Source organism: Cydia fagiglandana, chromosome 17, assembly GCF_963556715.1.
Source record: "Cydia fagiglandana chromosome 17, ilCydFagi1.1, whole genome shotgun sequence".
NCBI lineage: Eukaryota > Metazoa > Arthropoda > Insecta > Lepidoptera > Tortricidae > Cydia > Cydia fagiglandana.
In genome coordinates this window covers 1,517,599-1,541,965 of record NC_085948.1, presented here as the reverse complement: position 1 = coordinate 1,541,965, position 24,367 = coordinate 1,517,599, and the positions used below count along the sequence as shown (strand labels likewise).

At 39.3% G+C, this 24,367-nt stretch overlaps 1 protein-coding gene across 3 annotated transcripts in view; it reads left to right on the top strand.

Annotated features, from left to right (window-relative positions):
* The window catches only part of LOC134672790 (stress-activated protein kinase JNK), a 211,597-nt gene that overhangs the window by 116,896 nt on the left and 70,334 nt on the right, over positions 1-24,367 (top strand). For all 3 annotated transcript variants that reach the window (XM_063530748.1, XM_063530745.1, XM_063530746.1), the window contains one exon: positions 14,824-14,846. The gene's annotated coding sequence lies outside the window, so the exon portion shown is untranslated. The remainder of the gene's footprint in view (positions 1-14,823; positions 14,847-24,367) is intronic.

The following is a 24,367-nucleotide window of genomic DNA, read 5'->3' as shown; positions in this document are numbered from 1 at the left end:
TTGTATCAGATAAATGATAATTTTGAATGATATTTTGTAAAATATGTGGAAGTAAAATAATTTTCACGCCACTGTTCGGAAATATGGCAATAGATGGTCTAAAACCAAGCTGGAAAGTAGGCAATAGCTGTAGCACCTGAACCACCACTACTACAATGTTTCATTGTTATCATCATCTGTCATTGGTGACAGTTCGCTACAGCAATGAGTATAATTTAAAACATAAAAAACAATAAAAGGTCTTTTTTTGCGCAACTTTTTCCTTCAAAAATAAAATTAGGTTATTTATAGAACCAATTTCTTGTTTAAAAAAAAAGAAATGTCATAACCATTCACTTAATTTTTTTTTAACAATTATCCATTCAGTTTACGCTTAAGGCGTTTTTTACTTTTGTAGCTGTTTGTGGTTTTTTTTTAGCAAAAACGCTTCTAATTTTAGAGTCGGTTTGAAGCAAATAACAGAAAAACGCCTCTTAAAAGTGGTAAAAAAAGTAAAAAAGGCGGGATCTGAAAATACTTACTGAATTGGATAGTGTAAATTGTGTTTGACTAAAAAATATAAGAAACGCGTATCTACGCTCGCTATAAAAATGAGTTCTTCTAGTGAAGAAAATGATATCCTTACGCTGACGCCTACTGAAATTCAAGAGACAGTACAGGCAGTGGCTAGTAATTTGCTACCAGAGAAATCGCGGGCTAGTACAGTCAGCAGCAGAAGTCGCTATACACTCCAGGTGCTCAAAGAGAGGTAAACGTTTAAACTGTCAAAAAGTTGTTGACTGTCATGGTAGTATTTACTTGTGAGCGCTCAACGTGTCACAAATATGTTAACAGTCGCTATTCATTAATTTCTACACTTACAACAAGTCATTGATACCTTAGCTGTCAAAAAACCAATGGTATCTAAGCGGTCAACGTGTCAAATATATCTGAACAATATGGAAAAATAGACTTTAAAGCATACAAGTATGGTCGAATATTGAATAAAAGATAGCCATGCTAATTTCAGGTAAAGCGTTTTGACAATCATCGAAAGCAGTACAGTCTTGTCATCACATACATCTATCTCACGTTTTGCCCTTCAACCATTTGACAGGAGCCTCTCGGTCAACTTACTGCAAACTATTTCTTTTAACAGAATCGTCAAGACGAATGACACATAGCAAAAGCTAACTGAAGCCGAATTTAGAGCCAATTGTCAAGGCACGTCGTGGTCTCAGTAACAGGCGTTTGCTTTTCAAAGCAGAGACCGCGGGTTCAAATCTCAGTCGTACGCACCTAGAGATTACAGCTTTTTGTTTTTTTTGGATTTCATATGTATTATTAATTTGTGTCTTCTGGTTTTATGTTAATTTCGCATTAGTTTATATAATTTTTGAAGATAATGTCACATGTAGCGTATGTACGACTTTCTATCAGGACGTTGTAGGTTTGAACCCGCAGTGGGCGTTACTTAGATTACTCCTGTGCGGAATGCCATTTGATATTTACTACTCAAAAATCACGTTTGTTGTATGGGAGCCCCACTTAAATCTTTATTTTATTCTGTTTTTAGTATTTCTTGTTACTTATAATAGCGTCAACAGAAATACATCATTTGTGAAAATTTGAACTGTCTAGCTATCACGGTTCCTGAGATACAGCCTAGTGACAGACGGACGGATGGATGGACAGACGGACGGACAGCAGAGTCTTAGTAATAGGGTCCCGTTTTACCCTTTGGGTACGGAACCCTAAAAATGCTGGTCTCTTCGAAAACTGACTAAATTAAATTAAAGGATATGAAAACAATGCATTTTATTAATTTCAGACATCATATTTCATAGTAACATTTATCGCTTAAGACCTACACAATCGATATCTAAATAGAAATAGTCTTAGTTTTATTTTTCAAAACGTTCGGGGTTCGATTCCCGAGCTGAGTACACATTTTTTTAAATGTATGAATGCAGTTTTTCGTGTTACTAAAATCGATGACATGATTCCTAAGAAGAGATCGGTGTATATCGTATAGTATCAGATTTTCCCATACTGGCCGATCTAAATGGGTATGGGTAAGTATATTTTACTACAATAAGTGGGCTAAATAAATATATTAACATAGGTATATAATATGATCAACGGTTTGGAAGAACAGCTGCATATGACAGTTAAAATAAAAAAAACCGATCATTCTAGTAGAACCTACTTATTTATTGTATAAGTTTGACACTTAACGATAAAATACTTCTTTAAGAAAGGAGGTGTCAATTCGTAGTGCTACAGTATTTATTTTAAAGTTAAACAGATAAAATGTTGATGCTTAGTTACCATTGAAATAACAACTGCTTAGCAACTGGTGGCACCCTGGCTGCTGACGTACGTGATTGGCAGTGCGTGAAGGTATTAATGACAGCAGCTTGAATATGATTGCTTAGTTACCACTGACTTTTTAACCGTTATTGTCATTGTGATTAAATAAGGGTGTATGTGTTAAAGAAAAACTCAGAAGTTAAGGTATTTGTGACGAACTGAAAGCCTACGTGAAAATGACATCTTAGATGTCTTTATTTTTGTGACGATTGAAGTGTATATGTTTTCTTGGACACCTTGCCCGCTCAAGTATATCTGCTGCTGACTGTACTTATAGTTATGCAAATGTATTCTTATTTCCTCGCAGTAGTCGTGAAAAGCACTATGTAATGCCTCGGCCGGAAACGCTAAAGATGGACTCATATTATTCGAGGGCCTCCACTAACGTGTCGGCCCTCGAACTCACTCGTCCATCTTTTAGCGGTTTTCCGTCCTCTCCTACAATGTACTATATTTCATAAACAATTTTGTTAACGCATTTTTTGGCCAACCTGATATAGGTACTAAGACATTTGGCGCGGTTCGGGCAATGAATCAGAGATTTACTAGATATGAAATAGTAAAGATATTTGGAGCGGCTCCAATATTATTGCGGCCGCCATAAGGTACCTTTTTTCGTGTAACGTCACATATCTTTACTATTTCATATCTGGACCTAATTAATGAATAACCCTTTTGACATGTAAAGTTTGTAATTTTATGAATAAATGAATATGAAATATGAAATATCTAGTGAACATTTCATATCTAGTGAACCTCTAATTAATTTCCCGAATCGCGCCTTAGTACCAGCTTTAATACTACACTGTAAATATATTATGTAATTTACTGGAATACCAACAATGAAAACCGGGCAAGTGCGAGTCGGACTCGCGCACGAAGGGTTCCGTATCATAATGCAAAAAAAAAAACAAAAAAAAGCAAAAAAAAGACGGTCACCCATCCAAGTACTGACCACTCCCGACGTTGCTTAACTTTGGTCAAAAATCACGTTTGCTGTATGGGAGCCCCATATAAATCTTTATTTTATTCTGTTTTTAGTATTTGTTGTTATAGCGGCAACAGAAATACATCATCTGTGAAAATTTCAACTGTCTAGCTATCACGGTTCGTGAGATACAGCCCGGTGACAGACGGACGGACGGACGGACAGCGAAGTCTTAGTAATAGGGTCCCGTTTTACCCTTTGGGTACGGAACCCTAAAAAGGGATAGAATTGGCAAAGTTTGCATACAACTACAAACTATTTAGTTAGGTACTTACTTGTTTTCGCCATTCGTCCCACTACTCCCACTTGTGTTTCCTAATGAATTATTCCCAAATGTAATGTACACCTCTGAATCTCGGCTTTCCATCTATTTTAAGAACGTTAATAAAAGATGATTCTCCATCGCACTCCAACAACTACCCGACTGTATAAAGTTGTCTCTTTCTTTTATGAATGGGACGCTGTCGTATGAATAATTTTGGTTTTAATAAAATAGCAGGTAATTATGAGATTTCGTGATATGAAAAATTCATGAGGATACGAGGGTGTTTTGGAAGCGTTCTGCTAGTATAATTAGGATGTTGAATTTTTATAACATGCTGAGTTACACAGTGTGTGTGTGTGTGTGTGTGTAGATGGACAGACGACCTTGTTAAGGTCGCCGGAAGACGCTGGATGCGGGTCGCTTCCAACCGACACGTATGGAGGTCCAAGGGAGGCCCTTGTTCAGAAGTGGACGTCTTATGGCTGAGATGATGATGATGATGCTGTAGTTATGTGAATAGGACATTAGGAAAAAAAGTGATTATATTTTTGGGTTGGAAGCAAATTTAAAATTAATTTGAATAAGGCAGCTTCGTAAAGCTCGGCGAAATCCTACCCTACCACTATGATGTCCAATGTTATTGCAGTTTACTGATATTAGTATACCATGTAAAACGGAGGACCACAATATGCGATAATTTTATGTGAACTGACTTGAATAAATCGTTGAGGCGATGTTTGATAATAAAAGAAACCCACATCCTTTATTATTCATAGCTTGGACACCAAACTGGTCTTCGAAACAGTAGGTTTCTCTAGGCAAAATAGTCTTGTGGACCCTAATTTTCGAAACTTTAAGGACTAATGGTCTAAAACATCATTACCGTCCCGTTATTCCCGTGTCGTTATGCCTTGAGCAATTTTACCACCGACTCATGGCCCTTCTGCCCTGTAGAGCGGGATTCATTCTTGGATTTTTGGACGACCGGTCTGGCCTAGTGGGTACTTAGGTAGTGACCCTGCCTATGAAATATAAAGCCGATGATCCCGGGTTCGAATCCCGGGTGATGAACACAGATCCTTGTTCCTGATTCATGTGGGGTGTTTTCTTTGTATATCTCTCTCTTCCGAGCTACATATCCCACATGGTGATGGGGTCAGCTTTCCGTGTCTTTCGCTTCCACTTCGCCCTATCCTCGACGTAAGTAGGTATGTATATCGTCGCCTAGTACCCATACCCATAGTACAAGCTTTGCTTAGTTTAGGGCTGAGACGATCGGTGTAAGATTCTTTCCAAATGTTTATTTATTATTTAATGTTTTAAATAAAAAAGTATATATTTTTAGAAGGCTTTTTAGACCACTTTATCATCACTATTCCACGTTATCTAACATCTGATCGTCTAAAACATCATTACCGTCCCGTCATCCCCGTGTCGTCATGTCCTTGCCCTAATCGATGGGCTGAGCAATTTCACCGCCGCCTCGGGGCCCTTCTGCCCCGTCGAGCGGAACTCATTCTTTGACGTTTTAAATTTAAACACGACTTAGGACTTTTTTAGACGGTTTTGTTTAGCAAACTGCGGTGTCCCGATTTGGTATTGTTAAGGCAATAGAATTCGTAATACAGAAAATACACAATTTTAATCTATTTCGTTTTTAAATTAAAACGAAAAAGCATAAGAGCACGGCTGGTTTCATCTACCTACTAATCGTAATATTATGAATCCGAAAGTAACTCTGTTTATCTGTCTGTTATATCTTCACACTTAAAACTGATGAACCGATTTTAATGAAAGGTATGAAGAATTGGAGATAGTTTGAGGCTCGGGAAGGATATAGTGTAGTTTCATGACGGAAATCATCATTGAACGGTGCTGACAAATTCGCGGGAAGTAGCTAGTAAAAACAATTAAGCATTGTAAGTTTCGATGCCTAACTGTAGATTGTAGGTAGCTGCTAACTAAAAACTAGTATAAAACATCTGTGAATCATAAACTAAGTTAAAATACCTGTATATGAATATTAATGCCCCTATCTGCGCCGCTGCACGGTCAACCGCGCTATCGCCTTTATTGCCGTTGTTTACTAACGTTCAAACCGATTAGGTTTCACAACTTGTTTTGCAAAGCTTGAAAACTTTTTAGCCTAAAAACCTGGCAACTAGATAGATGTTTCAGGACAGCTATATGCTAATTACAGAGGTCACCATTAATTTTTTTTTTTTCAGAATGAGCCCTGAAATTACAAACATAATGGCGGATTACGCGTAATTTTTACATACATATCAGATCAAAATTTTACGTATTTTACAAGATAGTAATTTTTTTTCGTGATATCGGCGTTGATTTTGTAAATTTTCCTCTCACTTCACATCCAAATTTAAGGTGTCAGTGGCGCGTGTCAGGCGTCAATTAAACTCGATTCTCGCCGGCTCTCTAATTTTCAGACAGTCTATCGCTTTTCGTACAAATCAGGAAGAATAAAACCAAAGTTACGTACACTTCTGACGCCCCGAAATTTCTGTTGGCAATTATTAAGTTAATGTAAGTTTCGTTGAAAATAGCAATGTCATCTGTTATTTAACGGTCTACCGCCATTGCGATATGAAGCTATCACGTGTTCTCTTGAATATTCATGTTGTTATCTCCGAAACGACACCGTACCATCCGCGCAGTGCAAAGTTATTTGCTAACGGTATCGGTATACAGCCATTTTGAACCTTGTTGCTAAAGCCGTAAAGTTTTTTTGGCATTGAAGAGCCTGGAAAGTAGCTGGTCGTTTTAGGATCTCGTCGGTAACTGTCAACTGTATAGCTTGCTTAACTGTATAGTTATTCGGTAACTAGCTTAGCCAGCGACTCCGGCCGCGTCGGATTCGGCCTGTTATTTCCCTCCCTCTTCCATGGGATTAAATTTATAAAAATAAAGTAACCTATGTCCATTTTCAAAGTTTTTTACATGCTTGAATTCTTCAAAATCAATAATCGGTTTTGAAACTTTATTGTGAATCCGATAGACACGACGACCGGAGTCAGCAGTATAAGTTCCTTGCCAGATGTTCAAAATGGTATGAGAACAATTTTGTTATTAAAGCGCGCGGATGTTTTATGCGATAAACGTTTGCCGCACACCCATTTTACATCAGATAATCTAAGACACTACATTGTTTTACTCGGTAAACGGAGCGCTAAGCGCATTGTCAATTTTCCTGCATTCCGTTGACGCATGCGTGCAACGCTGCGTTTATCGCATAAAACAACCGCGCGCTTAAGCGACTAGACTAGTCGTGTGTAGATTATTTTGCGGACCTCACCCACTTAACTACTTCTGCTACTGACTATGCATGTCGTATTTTTTACTGGTTACGTGGAAAATGTACAGAAAGGAATCTTCGGTCGTTTTACCGTACAACAACAACACACGACATTTTAACGATATCAATCGGATCGCACTTCAGGTAGCGCGTTCCGCAGTCTCACGTCCACGTCACCCCCATTCCGATTTTACTCCCTCACACGATCTCGACCGCGCGAATCCAATCACTCTCGCTAAAGAGAATGACAAATCAGCAAACACGAATGATTGATGGCATGGTAATGACGGATGGTAATGAATATTCGCAAGGGCGATGACGGTGGTTATGGAGATTGGGGCTTTGTGGCAACGATCTGCGGAGAGGGCTAGGGCGTATAGGTATAAGCAAGTATCGTAGATTTACATACGTTATCTACCCGAATTTTAAATACCTATCTCAGCTTAATTGTTCATTATTTGACATGAGGTGCAAATTAAGCGCACCGTTGAAATAGTACCCTCGATTTTCGATTTAAAAAACTTCGAGCTTTTTAAAGTTACCATGAACGGCTAGGACAACAAATAAATACATTCTAGAGGAGGGATTTTGCCTCTTCAAACAGCCCGTGTTACCTAAAGCTTTTTAAAATTTAAATCTCAGTATGTTAACGGGCAGTGTAATTTATCTAAATGCAAATGAAAACATTCGGGTTCCGCGCGAACAACCGGAAGGTTTATGGGTCCCTGCGGTGAGATACATCTTCACAGTACTGGGGAATATCCTTATTTTAATGATATATTAAATTTGTGTGAAATATAAACTTTAACACTTCCAGTGCAGTGCCTATTTTAACTGCGCTAGGAAACAACACCGACGACAACAATTCCGTGTTACGTCGTTTCAAAGAGATTTCCTCTAAAGGGGCCCACTGATGCCAGTTCGCAGGACGCTTATTTATTTATTTATCGTATGGCATTATACACTGTGTTTTTAAATATTAACATGCATATCATAGCTTAAATTTAGCATTCCGTAAGTAGTCGATAGCGTCGCTCGCGAGGTCTTTGAAATCCATGGGTGACCCGTCATACTTGGTTATGGGGCATTCGAAAACCATGTGGTGCACGGTTTGTTTAGGGTCTCCACAGTCGCATTTCTCAGCGTCAGTCCAGCCCCATTTTTTACGCAGGTAAGCGCAGTGACCTATTCCGGTTCTTATACGGTTTAAGGAACACCAGATACGACGGGCCTCTTTGAAACCACGCGGGAATTTACGGGGATCGAGGTGAAATAGATCTGTGGTTTCGTCTTTTGCTGCCCACTCCTCTATCCAGGCGGTTTGGACGTTCCAATCAGTCGAGGGCTCGTGCACGAGTAAGGCTGGTGGATTTCGGGACTTAAGTCTTGGCGATCTGAAAGTTCTTAAGTCTGTATTAATGGGCAGATCGGGCCTTGCACGAATTTTGTCGACTTCTTTTTGGAGGTGTTGTCGACGTCGGAGGTGTGGTGGGGCAATGCTGCTGAGAGCCGGTAACCAGTGTCCAGGAGTTGGTTTCATGCACCCGGTAATTAGTCTCATAGTGTGGTTAAGTTGGCTGTCCACGTTTTGGGTGTGGGCACTGTTTATCCACGTAGGGGCACAGTATTCTGCTGTAGAGTAGACTAGAGCCAAAGCGGTCGTTCTTAAGCAGTCCGCTGACGCTCCCCATGTGGTGCCCGTTAAGTTCCGAAGTATGCTGTTTCGGGTCCTCAGTTTGGCTGCGACATTCTGCATGTGGGCTTTATATGTCAGACTTCGGTCCAGTGTGACTCCAAGATATTTTGGGTGAGGGTTGTGGGTCAAGACTGTGTCACCAAATCGGATGTTGAGTTCTCTGCTGGCTAGGCGGTTGCTGAGGTGGAAGCAGCACACTTCGGTTTTGGATCCATTTGGGCGTAGGCGCCATCGGGCAAAGTACTCCTTCATAGTGGAAAGATCCTGTTGCAAGGTGCGTTCTGTCTCCTCTATACATCGATCTTGTGAGACGAGGGCAAGGTCGTCTGCGTAGGCAAATTTTCTCGACCGGGTGTCTGGGATGTCATGTATATAAAGATTGAATAATATGGGGGCTAACACCGATCCTTGAGGTAATCCGTTGTTGAGAATTCTAGCTCGGCTGGCTTTGTCACCCAAGAATACTTGAAAGGGTCTGTTGGTGAGGGCGTCTTCTATTATTTTGTATATCCTGATACAGGGGACGACCTTCAGTAGTTTAAACAGCAGTCCTTGGCGCCAGACAGTATCATATGCGGCGGTGAGGTCTACGAAGGCCGCGGAGGACTTGAGATTTTCGTCAAAGCCCTTTTCTATGTGCGTGGTTAACGCCAGGACTTGATCGTTACAGCTGCGGCCAGGGCGGAATCCCGCCTGTTCCTGAGGGATTTGCGCTTCAATTGCTGGCGCGATTCGGTTGTAGAGGACTCTCTCGAAGAGTTTGTATGTCACACTCAGGAGTGCAATGGGTCGGTAACTTTCAGGATTATCCGCTGGTTTTGCCGGTTTCAGTATTGCGGTTATTTTGGCATATTTAAGCGGGGCAGGGATTTTTCCTGACTCAATCATCTTCGTGAAGAATGATGCCAGCCATTGCTGCGTGCGGGGGCCACAATATTTTATAAACTCCGGGAAAATGTTGTCCTGCCCACAAGCCTTATTTGTTTTAATATTTTGATCGCCGCTGCCACTTCAGATTTAGTGATAGGGCCACTGTAATTACAATCAGGAGTAGCTTGAGACTTCATTTCCTTCAATTGCTTCAGGATAAGGCGGGTATGCACTTTTTCGCTAGGCATCTTTGATAGCTTCACCATCCTGTTGGCGATGGCACTTGGGTTGATTTTTGTGTGGTTAGCTGGACTGTTGGTCCCAGAAGTGAGGCGCTTGAGGACGTGCCAGGCCTTGCGGCTTGAATGCGTGAAATTCATGTTGCTGACGGTGCTCTCCCATTTCGTTTGGCGTGCTTCGTTCAGGGATCTGATCAGTTCATGGGCAGTATTTCGGTCACCAGTCTCATTAAACTCATTCCACAGTCTTTCGGCGTTGTCATTCCAGCATGGGATGTACTGTTTGCGATAGCCGCGAGGTATATGTTTTTTGGCCGTTGTTATTATTAGCTTCTGGAATCGCTCGTAGTTTTCTGGGAGAGGTGGTATCCATCTGATAGAATCATCTAGGCAGTCTGAATACGCTTTCCAGTCAGCCTTCAAAAAGTTCCACCTGGGTGCTGGGTATGAGTGAATCAATGGTATTCTAAGACCGATTTCAAGCAGCACAGGGCGGTGCTGACTGTGCGGGAAGTCCTGTAGAACAGACTTCGTCACAGGTAGTGGGTTTCGTTCAGCGTCTTGGGAAGCAAATGCTAGATCTGGATTGTACTCGCGTCCCCATCTGGCAGATTTGAAGGTTCCCCTGCCTTTGTTTCCAGTCACGAGAAAGTAGTTTGCTTCTTCTGCCCAGTCAACGACTGCTTCTCCATTTCCATCGTTTGCTGCATAACCCCAGCTGGTGTGATGGCTGTTGAAGTCGCCTGCTACTATAGATGGGTGTCCCAAGTTGGGTATCGCTGGTTTAGGCCAGGGGCTGTTAGGGGGTTTGTATATGTTGCAGACTTTAATGCCTTCCAACTGGATCACTGTGTATGCTATATTTCCGGTGTCGATAGTGTTTGTTATTAAGTTAGTCGTCTTTGCCAGTGTGTTTCTTACGTAAGACGCAGTACCGTATTGAGCATGGTAGGTGGCACCAATCATTGTGAAGCCGGGTATGTTTCCTCGACGAGCAAGCTGCGACGCGTCGGCTGCATGGGTTTCTTGCAGCAATATTACGTCGAATTTATTCTCTGCTGCGATTTTAGTCAGGCATTGGGTCTTAGCTAAACTTATACTCTCTATATTTAACGAGCAGACGCGGACTGAAGGTCCGAGGTCTCTTGTCTGGGGGCACTGAGAAGTGCCGTTTACGTTAGCACTGGGGAGTGCCGATGACGTTTTGTGAGCGTTTCGGAGCATAGTGATAGCAAAGGTAAACACAGTGAGATTCGAACCGTGAGATCGCTGGGACAGTACGGTTGCCAAGGTTTATTGCGCTTTTAGCACCACCCGGGGGTCACGTGTAGGGTGGCTTTGGGTAATTTCCTACGGACGTGGCGCAATATCGACCCCCTGGCGCAATATCGACCCCCGATCGAGCAGGACGCTATCAGCTTGTCAGTGAAACACAAAATTTGACAGCTCCGAACAACTGACAGGCTGATATCGTCCGGCGAACTGGTAATCCGTGGGCCCCTTAAAGTGATAATACCAATGTCAAATGAATATGAAACTGATGATCAGATCTGTGAAGTCCGAATGACCTGAAAAGTTCAGTGCATCGTGATTTGATGTCACTTCGAAACTGCTTCACTAAGGCCAGGCGTGGCTCACTCCGCGATTTCGTCGCTTTGCTACAGGTAGCTAAAAGTCCATCCGTTCGACCCCAATTTTGGGGTTTGCCATAAGCCGCGCGTGGCGCTGTCGCCACCCAGCGGCCATATCTGTGCTGATCGTGACAGACGCGTTGTGTTAGAGAGTGAGTCTTCTGTACCTAGTACTATTATTTATTCTGTGCTCGGGCGGTATTCAGCTTACGAAAATATGTGATGATATTTATGCGGTATAACTCTAAGTGCAAGCACATCAACATCAAATCAGTAACAGATTATTAAAATCTGAGTGCTACTTTTATAGCGTTTGAACACTTAGATAAACATTTGATAGATACACCTAGGTACCTATACCTATTCATATTCGTGACGTGTATCTTTGCAAACTGCTTTGCAATTGCCGAAACTTGCATTTCCTATTCCCTTTGTTTCCTATAAACAGCTGAATCCTTTAGTCTGCCCTATACGAAAGTTCAACGTTCTTTCACTTGTCAGATTCTATTTTTTACGCTAATCTGAACCTTAATCGGACGTAATACGGCTGTCGGGGTTCAAAGAGTTATCTCCCAGATAAGTGGACGGAGCATTTCGAAAACATAATGGAAATGGCTTTGCCCCTTTAATTTAAGGTAGGGTAGGGGAGGTAAGGGTGCTGTTACACTGCCGGCAGGCGAAAGCGAACTGCTATTTCAACCGATGTCAGTGCGGCAACCACCAGTATACGTGTGCGTAACTTACTTTCTATGCATCTCGCTCGTACTCGCATATTAGTGCGAGCGAGATGTACAGAAAGTAAGTTACGCAGACGTTAGCGAATAGTTGAGGTAGACACTGCTAAGGCAGGTGTAATAGCTAGAGAAGTGTCATCTGATATTTTTAGGTACGTTGAATGTCAAACACCAAAATATGAGCAAGTAGTGGACATTGTAGCAAGAATACATAATATGTCTAGACAATGAAACCGAACATTAGATACAAAGTAAATTCCAAATTTCGTCAAAACTTAAATTTTCTTTAGTCTAAATGTTAACACTTTATAAAGTTTCTAGAAAAAGTTTTAATATTATGTTATCCACAAGGCATAATTATTCTTTACATTTGTCTGGCTCCTGGCTACATAGAACGGCCTCCACTACTGGAGGGCTTAGTAACTTTTTCTTTAGTATAATACATCTATTTCAGTTAAACCTGTTCGATATCGCTGCTTACCTGTGTGGCACATACCTAAAAACCTTTCGCAAATTACCTGTTATAAAAGTTTCTTAGAACTGGAAATCGACGAGTTTTGTTACCATACTCTGTTTTACAGGCTTCCCTTGTTCTGTTATTTTTAAGAACTGAAGTTTCGAAACATATTTTTGCAATACACAACTTTCCGCTATTCAAAAAAAGTTATGATTGTTGAATTCTGCTAAAAATAAAATTCTAAATGTCAAAAACCTTTCGCGCAGCATTACAAGTTCCTATGTTTATAGTTCGATGATTAGATATCTAACAAACAATTCGAAAGTACAGTGACATCCGAATGACATCTAAAATATGTCATTCAGTTGTTATCTGCATTTCGCTCGTACTTTTCGTTGTGTTGGCGCGAGCGAGACCCACGATAAACTAAGGGCTGATTTAGACGGCGCGCGAAATCGCATGCGATTTTAGTTACATTGCGGACTGTGGATTACGTCCAATTCAACCGACCAATCAAAACCCGCAATGGTATGAAATACGCATGCGAGTTCTCGCATCGTCTAAATCGGGCTTAAATAACAGGACTCAAATATCATTTTAATGTCAGTACGTTCAAGTTGGCCTGTAAGACACGACAAGAGCGTGTGACAGTTCGACGACCTAATTCTAAAAGTATGTACGTGTTAACCACGTCAAGTGTGAATGAAACGTGAAAAATCCCGTGGACAGGAATGCCCGGGTCCGCGGCACAATAAATAACAGCGTACACGCGAATGCTCCCGGACAGGAATGAAATATTTCCCGGCGCGCGGGATTAAGGATGACTGCGATATATGCTTATTTTTGTACGCTCTTTCTCACTGTTTTTGTGGAAAATTTATATCATGGTAAGGCCTTTCTCACATGGCGCAAGCCAAAAAATGGCTGTTTGTCAACTGCGACCTGCGTCCCAACGCGTTTGGCCGGTGACAATTAGTAATATTTCGCTCGCCTTTTGTGAGAAAGGCTTACATGTTTGATGATATGTACCCATTCTTTTAATGTGTTCAACCAATAAAAAGTACTCAAATTCTAGGCCAAAAGATATACTACTAAACGTAATATTTCTAAAACAAAAAAGTACTTAATTCTACATCGGAAAATTATTAGAAATCAAACTTTATTACATTATTTAAACATCTCGGAAAATAGAAATTTCCTGAAGGGCAACACTAGTTTTGTGTATGTAAATATGATAAACCTATTTATGCTGCAACATGCACAGTCATGCGGCGGTGCACCGATCATAAATTACAATTAGGATCCGTCTAGACGGTGCACCGGTATTTTTAACCCAACGTGGAACCTACGGAAGTCAGGAAGGCGTCCACACTGTCTACTGTCTGCTTTCACGACCGGTCTGGACTAGTGGGTAGTGACCCTGCCTATGAAGCCGATCGTCCCGGGTTCGAATCCTGGTAAGGGCATTTATTTGTATGAGGATACAGATGTTTGTTCCTAAGTCATGGTTGTTTTCTATGTATTTAATTTAAGTACCTATATATTATATATATCGTTTTCTGAGTACCCACAACACAAGCCTTCTTGAGCTTACCGTGGGACCTTAGTCAATTTGTGTAAAAATGGCCTGTAATATTTATTTATTTACTGCTGTTAAGTGCTGCTGTTGGTACAGTGGCGTTCAAAAGTGCATAGAGATGTTTCAACCGTAATATTAAGTAATTACGGTCGACATCTATCCATGCACTCTTGAACGCCACTCTACATAGAAGCGTATTCTGATTGTAATAACAGGTCATTAATTTGATCCGGATTTGTTATGGATATGATCTGTCGTGTGTCGAAATGGCGTCTGTGGTTCAAGAAGTGATTATTGACACTGACATATCACATCCATAATACATACAGATTAATTTCATAACTTGTTAATTAGGACTCCTGCCGCCATTTTAGTGGGAGTAAATCGTTTTCTCTTGTTAATAATTTTGTTGATATTCTCTACCTCTAACTGAATTTGCCAAAAGCCCTAGAGACTGCCAAATGTAATTGTTTAGTATAACCTGTTATTAGTTACATTTACAATTTGAACACGCCTCATGGTTGCGCTTCATTCTGTGGGCGGTAAATCTTTGGAGCTGTAATTTGAATTGAGATTTGCTAGAATAAAGCTTTATTCTAGCATTGTAGTTTTTCCCCATTTCTAAATGTTTACTACTCAACGATTAAATAATGGTTGCCTGTGAAGATCTAACTAATATGAAATTTGTTATTGTTTCAGAAAAATCACGGTGATCAAAAGTGGTAAGTATTAAAACGAACTATGTATTTTAAATATTGACTCTCTCACACAACATCGGTCACACGTGCTGATTTACGCATGCATATTTGGATTGTTTAACAAAGATGCCATTTCTTCGCTGCCATGCCGTCGATTGTAGACACTCGTAGCAACGATCACGACACGAACCATCTTTCGGCGCGATTCGGGAAATTAATCAGACATTCACTAGATATGAAATAGTAAAGATATGTGACGTTCCACGCCAAAAGGCACCTTTGCGGCGGCTGGAGTTTGCGCTATATTAACGCCGCTCCAATATTTAGCCGGGGCAATAATTGTACCTTTTGCCATGGAACCTCACATATCTTTACTGTTTCATATCTAGTGCATCTCTAATTCATTTCCCGAATCGCGCCGTATTTCTGCTACGAAGCCCGTCGTAGTCGTAGCCCGTACGTTGTAGCGTAGCATAAGTTTTGTTATGTTTCTTCATTCTACTTCAACTGTCGGCCCGATTCTAACTTTAAGATACGTCAAATATTACGACAAGATACGATATAGATTAGATATGTCAGTGTCAAAACAGGCGTTTTTGTTTGAAGAAACGTCACTTTTGACGCTACCATATCTAATCCATATCGTATCTTGTCGTAATATTTGACGTATCTTAAAGTTCGAATCGGGCAGTGTATTTCGCATGCACCAATCTACGTGAGCAACTTTCAAGGTCATATCAAAAGAAGATCAAAACCTTAACAAGTCATTTAATCTGAATCAGGCTCCAGTTTGTTTATATTTTAATAAGACTAAAAGTCAACCGTAAATACGACCGTACGACTGAATATGACCGTACTTCACTGTAACACGCGAATTTACGGGTAATATATTACTGCAAAGTTATTTTTAGGATGCGAATTATTGTGACGGCTGAAACAATTACAGCGAAGGCTGCAGGCGCTGCAGCTGTAATTAACTGTTTCACATACGCACACACACGTACCGCCCACTATGTGTGACACACATGATGTCCGCCTGACGGCCCGATTCGAACTTTAAGATACGTCAAATATTACGGCTAGATACGATATAGATTAGATATGTCAGTGTCAAACGTGACGTTTCTTCAAACAACAACATGATTTTTGACACTGACATATCTAATTCATATCGTATCTAGCCGTAATATTTGACGTAACTTAAAGTTCGAATCGGGCAGTGAGTGATTATTTAGTAAGAAAATGGACGAACGCTTTTTTTGTTTTTTTTTTTATCCTGGATAGTGAAAGTATGGAAAATATATTCATACAATTAAATGTGTAATTTATGTAATATTAACCAACCATAGACATGCCCATTTTTTTTAGATATTTTGAGTTAATTTTTAGGAGCGAAAAACTAATTATAATAATAAAAATCTAACGAAGGGCATAACTGTTGTTTTTTTTTCGCGTCAATTTATTTAATTAATTCTCCTATTTAATTTTTTTACTCAGTAAACATTCTAAGATAACAAAGGACAAATTTATTGGCCTTTAGAAGCTCTATTATAGCTTACAAAACATTTCAAATCTTAAAAAATATTCATAAAGTGCCTTTTTGATGCTTCTTTGCTTCATTTAGTGTTTGAAGGTTTCACAATGTTTTTTCAGTGAAATTTATATTGCTGTTAAAATATTTTAATGAAACTTGTCCGGTATAGTCTTTCATATTTTCATTTTTATACAAGGTATTTTTTATGTCGTGGAATTAAAAATAAATTGTTTGCGAGAAGAGAGGCCTTACCTTAAGGGAATAGACGTTATTTTTGTTTCGCTAAAAGTTTTGGCTCTACGCCTTTGAAATATGAAGTAATTGTCTAAACTTCTAAAGTATTTTATTTATTTATTCTTTATTGCAGAGCTAATTTTTCACATTCTTTCCAGACTAGTAGGTACATATTTTTCACTATGGAATGTAATGTTACAAACGTAAAATTAATGTTCATTTTGGGCTTGTTACAGTTTTACGATTGATATCAGATTTGTGTTATAGAGGATGCTTTTTTTTTAACCATTAGTAAAATTTTATAAATAGTAAATAGGTCATACTGAGCAACTTTTACTATACGACCAGCCACTAAATCGCGAAAAAATGTATGAACACTCAGTTTTTACAATTTCGTGGTTGATCCTATAGCAAAAATTGTTCAGTGTGTTCCTATGTGTTCAGCTCACAAAATATGGCTAATGGTTGGAAATACAACCTGTATTAGAGTCATAATCAGAAAACTACCTACAGCTTTTTACAAGCTTTTTTTTAGTTTCACCTGACCGTTGTCTGTAATCAAATCTTGCAAGTTAAATTTGATCCACTTCCCGGTGTCCGATTGAGCTGAAATTTTGCATGCTTGTATAAATCGGATGACAATGCAATATTATGGTACCATCGAGCTGATCTGATGATGGAGACAGGAGGTGGCCATAGGAACTCTGTGATGAAACAAGGCAACCTAATTGTGTTAGGGCTTTTTAGAATCGTCTCGATGAGTATTAGTTGTCTGTCGTAAGAAAAGTACAGTCAGCGATAAAAGCTTGTACCAAAAATGAAATTTTTCCCAAAAACTTTTATTACAAAATAGGAACATCGTATGCACATGATGTCAATGTGTCAGACGCACGCACTGCCCGCGGCGGGAGTTAATTGAACTTTTGTTTGACAACAGCGGATAAACGTGTAATATTTAACTGCACAAATAACTGCATTCTGTTAATATTTGTACCTAGTTTATCAGTGGTGTAGGTAGAATTCAATTTACTGTGTATCATTCTGGTTGTAGTCGTAGTAGCAGTCATCACTTTATTGTACACAACACAGGTTTACTTACTGCTTTGATGCAACGACCCGAAGTGGATCTTGGCCTCCGACACCAAAGACCGCCATGCTACTCTCTGTCCAAAGTCGTTTCTGTCCAGTCGACGGCGCCGAGTTCGCTAAGGTCTTTCTGCACTTCGTCTCTCCATCGGTACCTAGGGCGTCCAGACGGCCTTCAGCCACTTGGTATTTCAGAGTACGTACTACCTCCAGACTGCGCGATCTTCCCCCATCCAGACTACTTGCCCGAGCCATCGGAGAACACAATTTTACATAAGGGTTTAGTTATTTTTGCGTAGAAAAAATATCGGCCAAATGGCTAAATGTAATAGTTTTTATACGATTCATATACAACTTTCACACGCTTTATCGAATTAGGCACACTGAAAAATCACTTATTATCGTTTCTGCAAAACGAAAAAGTAGAGATATATTTTTAAGTTAAACCTTCGGTTCAAAGATCTTGATTTCTCAAAAGAATTCTTATACTTCACTTATATGAGAAACTTATAGAACTTAAAACTAAATATTCACAATATTTATTACCTAATTCCTAAAGACATCAAATGAAATACCATTGGATGAAAACCAACTTCAGAAATATTCGATATTTTTTTACAATATCCACGCTTAATTAGAATAAATATTCCCTCGAATGGGGTTTAAAAAGCGCACCTAGTAAAAGTAATAGTTGAGATAAGGCGATGTCGAGTGTTATTTTATGTTAAATTGAGTACTTACGTAAGCTTTTGCTCCGTAAAATGGGTGTTTTCTTAAGATTCTTTCTTGAGACCTGAGCCACTTAGCTAGATTATGCTGTTCTAGAAAAGAAACGACAAAGTACTGCCATAACTTTCCAATTAACACGAGTCTTGGTAAGGTTTTCGACCTCGTTACCTATGATTCAGTGTCAAGTGAAGGTTAGGTACATAAAATCAAGGAAATTATTGGTAGAATATTTTTTACACATACATACATAATCACGCCTATAATTTCCCGGAGGGGTAGGCAGAGACCACGGATTTCCACTTGCTACGATCCTGACATACCTCTTTCGCTTCCTTCACATTCATAACATTCCTCATACACGCTCGACGGTTTAGGGTGCTCTTGACCTGGCCTTTCTTCAGGATTTCCCCGATCTGATCAGAGAAAGTCCGCCGAGGTCTACCCCTTCCAACTCCCCCTTCCACTTCTCCCTCATACACTACATTACATACATACATACTAATACATACACACACACATTACATTCTATATTTTTTACAGTACATATGATGCTCCTTTACCGCCCTAGGGACTTCATCGGCCAAATGGCTTTATACGACTAATTTAAGTAACGTGTCGCGATAAGCCGGCGCCCTTTATATTTGGAATTCGGAAATTATGACGTCATACCTACCCCGGGGCGCAGAGACGTAGGCATGAGATATAGGTACTCAGAAACTAAACAGCTTTATGTAACACAGAGACAAAACTAAGTCTTCTGATGACATTGATAAAGGTCAAATTCCCACGAAACCTTTGTAGATAAATTGTTTTATGTTCTCAGCTTATGTAAGTGTGTATTCAGCGTGAGATATCGCAACCTGGGACTGTTCCAAGAAACATTTTGCGGGTAGTATTAATTTAGGTAACTCACCTAAGCCTTCACATTGTTGAAATTTAGAAATAGCAAGCGTTATAAAGGTATTTATTTTAAACTAAATGTGGAAAAACGTTCAGAGGTCTCGTTTTTACCACTGCTACATTTTTTACATATCTTTTCCCTAAAAAAAAAGAGACCCGTTGTTTTCCTTAGCATCAAAACTATAATTTTCCCTGTCGGAATTTTAGAAAAGAAAAGTAGTTTTGTAATGTATTCGTCCTTAATTAGTTGTTTTCACATGACCCTTAATGATCAAGAATTTAAGACTATCTATAGTCTAAGCTGCCTCGAGGGTCAAGGCAATAGACTCGTAAATTAGATCTTACTCATAGAATGAGTCAACATTTTGATATCGTAGGAGCGAGAGAAAAACAAGGGGAAGTAATAAAACACCAGTCACTTCCTGAATGAATTTAGTCTGAATTGTATTCTCGTTTCCAGTGAAAAAGATCCTAGGGAAAAAAGAATAAGTAAAAGAAGGAGATAGAATTGCAGACTCGACTTTGACGGAGTTAATAAAAATTAACCACTTCAAACAGTGCACTTTTCTGATGCCATTACTCTTCTTTTAGCTTTGCCCTAATTGAGTAAAAAGTACAAAAGCGCAGTGCAAATAGCGCTTGCCTGCTCTCAGCAGTGCTCTGCAATTAATATTTGACTTTGGAAAATTGGAACCGGCCTAGCCTCCTGATCCTACTCCTAGATAACTGGGTTTCAAAATTTGCTAGCTAAATTTCAACTTTGTCAAACTGACAAAGAGTCGATACTTGATTGGGGTTAAGGACGCAAGGAAGATGCAAAGGACGCGAGTTGTCAGAAGGCTGGGCTAGATAGTGATACGTTCTAATATAAAAACCTGTTGTGACTTTCATACTCGAATTGTTTATATTGATATCATAGTGATACGGTCGCTCGCATACCTCAGTACCTCAAGACGAAAGTCTTTAACCAATGTGTGTTACCAGTGATGACTTGCGGCTCTGAAACGAGGTCTTTCACTATCGGCCTCATCTCAAAGTCGCTCAACGAGCTATGGAGAGGGCTATGCTCGGAGTTTCTCTGCGTGATCGAATCAGAAATGAAGAGATCCGTAGACGAACTAAAGTCACCGACGGATCTATATCTGAATCCCTAAAGTCTTTTCTCCTATCTTTGCATTCCCTAATATTGTTTGTCATAATGATCAGTTGTCCTAACACTCGTATACCCTAATTTTGGTTTCCCTATTATCGACTGGCCGATTTTTTTTTGTCCTAATATGTTTTTCCCTAATGGCACTTTCCATATTGGGTACTTATCCTAATGTTATGTAGCATAATTCTTTTTTTGCCTAATTATTGTTAGGCCTAAAAATTATATATCCTAACCATCATGTTACCTAATTTTACTTAGCCTATCGTTTCTTGACCTAATACTCGTATGTCCTAATTTAAATTTCCCTCCTAACCTAACCAATGGCAGCACTTCATTTTTGCGAGGATCGCAGTTCTAACCTAACCCACTTTTGTGACAGCAGTTCGTTTTTTCGAGGGTCGCAGTTCTAACCTAACCTAACCCACTTTTGTGGCAGCAGTTCGTTTTTTTGAGGGTCACAGTTCTAACCTAACCTAACCCACTTTTGTGGCAGCAGTTCGTTTTTTCGAGGGTCACAGTTCTAACCTAACCTAACCCACTTTTGTGGCAACAGTTCGTTACCATTCATTATGGAAAGTAATTGTTATGATAATTGATCAATAGGAAAAGTAACTGTTATGATAATAGATCATTAGGGCAATAGCCATTAGGTCAAAACAGTTAGAGCATGTTATTTTATGCCAAACATTGTTAGGGATTTCGAAAATATGGTAAAAAACTTTAGCGATTTTGATAGTTATGGTATAAATGCTTAGGTCAAACGATTCTTAGGCTAACCATTACATTATGGAAAATATTCGTTTTGACAATTGATCGTTAGGGCATGTGCCCAATAGGACAAACCAGTTAGAGCAAGTGACTTTAGGACAAACGTTGTTAGGGATTCAGATTGACACCCGTCACCGACATAGTCCACCGGATTAGCAAGCTGAAGTGGCACTGGGCAGGCCACATTGCACGCAGAGAAGACGGCCGATGGGGTCGAAAAGTGCTCGAGTGGAGACCACGGACTAGCAAGCGCAGCGTAGAACGTCCACCCACAAGATGGACAGACGACCTTGTTCGGAAGAAGGTCGCCGGAAGACGCTGGATGCGGGTCGCTTCCAACCGGCACGTATGGAGATCCAAGGGGGAGGCCTATATTCAGCAGCGGACGGCTTATGGCTGAGATGATGATGATGATGATGACGGTCGCTCGCGCATATGCCGCATATTCGTGCGAGCTAAATGTACTGCTAGTTAGTTAGCTAGTCTTAAGGCAAAGAGAATAGAGGGTATAGTATAGAGTGTTACTATCATGGACATCATGGTAAATTATGGCTACATAATTTACTCTGACAATCCGACTCTATTTCAAATTCTCTTTGTCTTAATGCAATTCACTCGCTAGTGATTCTTCGCGATGATAACTTCGAATAGAAAGGTCGTATTGTAACAATTTCAAAACTAACAATAATACATTGTTCAGTCTGAATACTGCTCCAACCGGACCTTGCCGGGTTTTTCAATTATTATTTAACCTTGGAAAAGTACCGTTATTGAAAAGTCGCCCGTTTCGACCTCATCGCAGTAATGAAATACCTAATATCGAGGTAATAAGAGTAGGAATTAAGATTCCCATTAGCGGTCCTCGAGCGTGTCTTGAGATTATTGGAATTCTCTCAAAACATTTGAGACATGACTTAATGATGAACATTTTTATATGATTTTCACTGGAAACTAGTCTCGATTTTTGCGTTTATCGATAAAATACTATATACTAAATACACGCATAAAACACTTAAATATTTCATATAAAAAGTGTAATTTTTCAGTTTTGAATATTTCTGAAAAATTGTACTGATTGGGAAAGTCAAGAAGAGCACCATTTATAATAGTGCAAGATATGCTATGTTGCTTAACTTTTTTTAATGGTCTCTTCAAACACTCCCAATAAGTATGAAAAATTTTCAATCTTTAGGAATTTGCATTGGTTTGCTATGTTTTGCCTACGTGAAGAATATGCAGTTATTATACAGTATGACAGCTACATATTTTTCATTTGTTTTCAACATTGAACACATTTAAAAGAACAAGTGATTCGGGACTCTCCATATGAATTAATTTATCATGACCAACAAATAACGAACAAATTCCATACCTATATTTGTAGCACCTACATGAGAGTCGATAACTCCATATATTTACACGTGCCATACGATTTCGCTGTAAGGTAACCCAATCATACACTCACCCGTGTAAACGAGTTACGTCCGATGCGATATCGCGCGCGGCGCGGCGGAGCGTTTTAGCGGCGGTGTGGAGGTACCTTTATAACTCACGACGGTTTATATGTCATGTTTACTTATGTATTAAATGAACCATACGCAGCAGAAGGCTGCAACCAGATGGACCGGCGATCTAGTTAAGAGGAAAGGGGACAGCCGTTTCTCCATACAAACATAGTCCCGCTTTTCCTCTCTGGATATTGACATTATGAAAAATGTTTTCACGAAATTTGATATATATTACCATAGCTAAAACAAATTTTATACAAAAAACAGATTACATAAAAAAAATTAAAAACTCCTTTATAATAATTTAAAAATTCGATTAAAATCAAACTTTGTGCGAAAAGGCGATTTCGCGCGGGTCGTCCACTTTCGTCTTAAGATTGTAAGAAACCGTTGCATCGGCGGCACCAACCTTTACCGAAATATCACATTATAGTTATTCTCATTTAACCGTTGAAAAATCAAATGGCGCCATGATGCGTATAATCCTAAGCACGCTCCGTTACGTGCTTACGTGTCCTTTTCGTTATGTGTAAAAATCGCATTTCAAAACGTCCCAAATACCAGTATAAGCCATGCGATTTTCCCGTGTTATATTATAACCTAATCTTCCCCTCATTTAATCTAATTTTACCAAACACTGCATCATTGTGACTTCTCACATATGTTTCCAATTGTTTTCTTTAATACGTGCTTCGTTGTATATGGAAAAATTATGTCTTCTTTATTTCTTTTAATTTACAACATAAACACAGTCTAGACGCAAATTTGCATAGAAATATTAATCTTATTAGCCCGAATTAACTTGAAACTTTATTCAAACAAGTTTATTTTACACAAAATTCTGTGTATTGTAAATTTATATATTAAACCACAAATAACAATAAGTAATAATAATACATAAAACATGAATGACTCATAATATATGATTCTCTGAAATAAAAAAAATCTCATAAAAGCCTTCACTCACGGATTTTGACAAAGCTTGAAGTGTCTAAATAAAGGTCATTCAAGTCAACAGTGTGCAAAGTTAGTTTAGTCCTGTATGAAATTGTGTTAAGCTTACTTTAAATTCTTCATTCAAAATATTAAAACCTGGCGCTTCTCCATTTAAAACTGAATGAATATAATTTAAAGTGAAAATTAATTTAGCAGAGTTTACTCTACGCAACGACATTAATGTTTGTGGTTTTTATTCACATCATAACTGTATTAAAGAGGTCGACTCGTTCCATTTAGGTTAACCAAAACTGTTTGCTTATTGTCTGTTAAATACTATTTACTTATATGGTTTCATTTTAATTTGTTCTGTAAACCCAACTAAAGTGATATATACCTATAATAAAGGTACGTAATTTTAGGATAGATGGCATTTACATTTAGGGCTGATTTAGACGGCGCGTGATCTCGCATGCGATTTTAGTTTCATTGAGGACTATTGGTTGCATCCAATTCAGCCGACCAATCAAATACCGCAATGTAACTAAACTCGCATGCGAGCTCTCGCACCGCCTAAATGAGCCTCTTTCAGTCGATCACCCAGAAATGCCCAGAAGGCCTATTTGAATTGTGAAAAAATCTGATATTTAAGTAAATACTAGATATTTAGATATTTGCGGTTCTTGCACGCACCAAT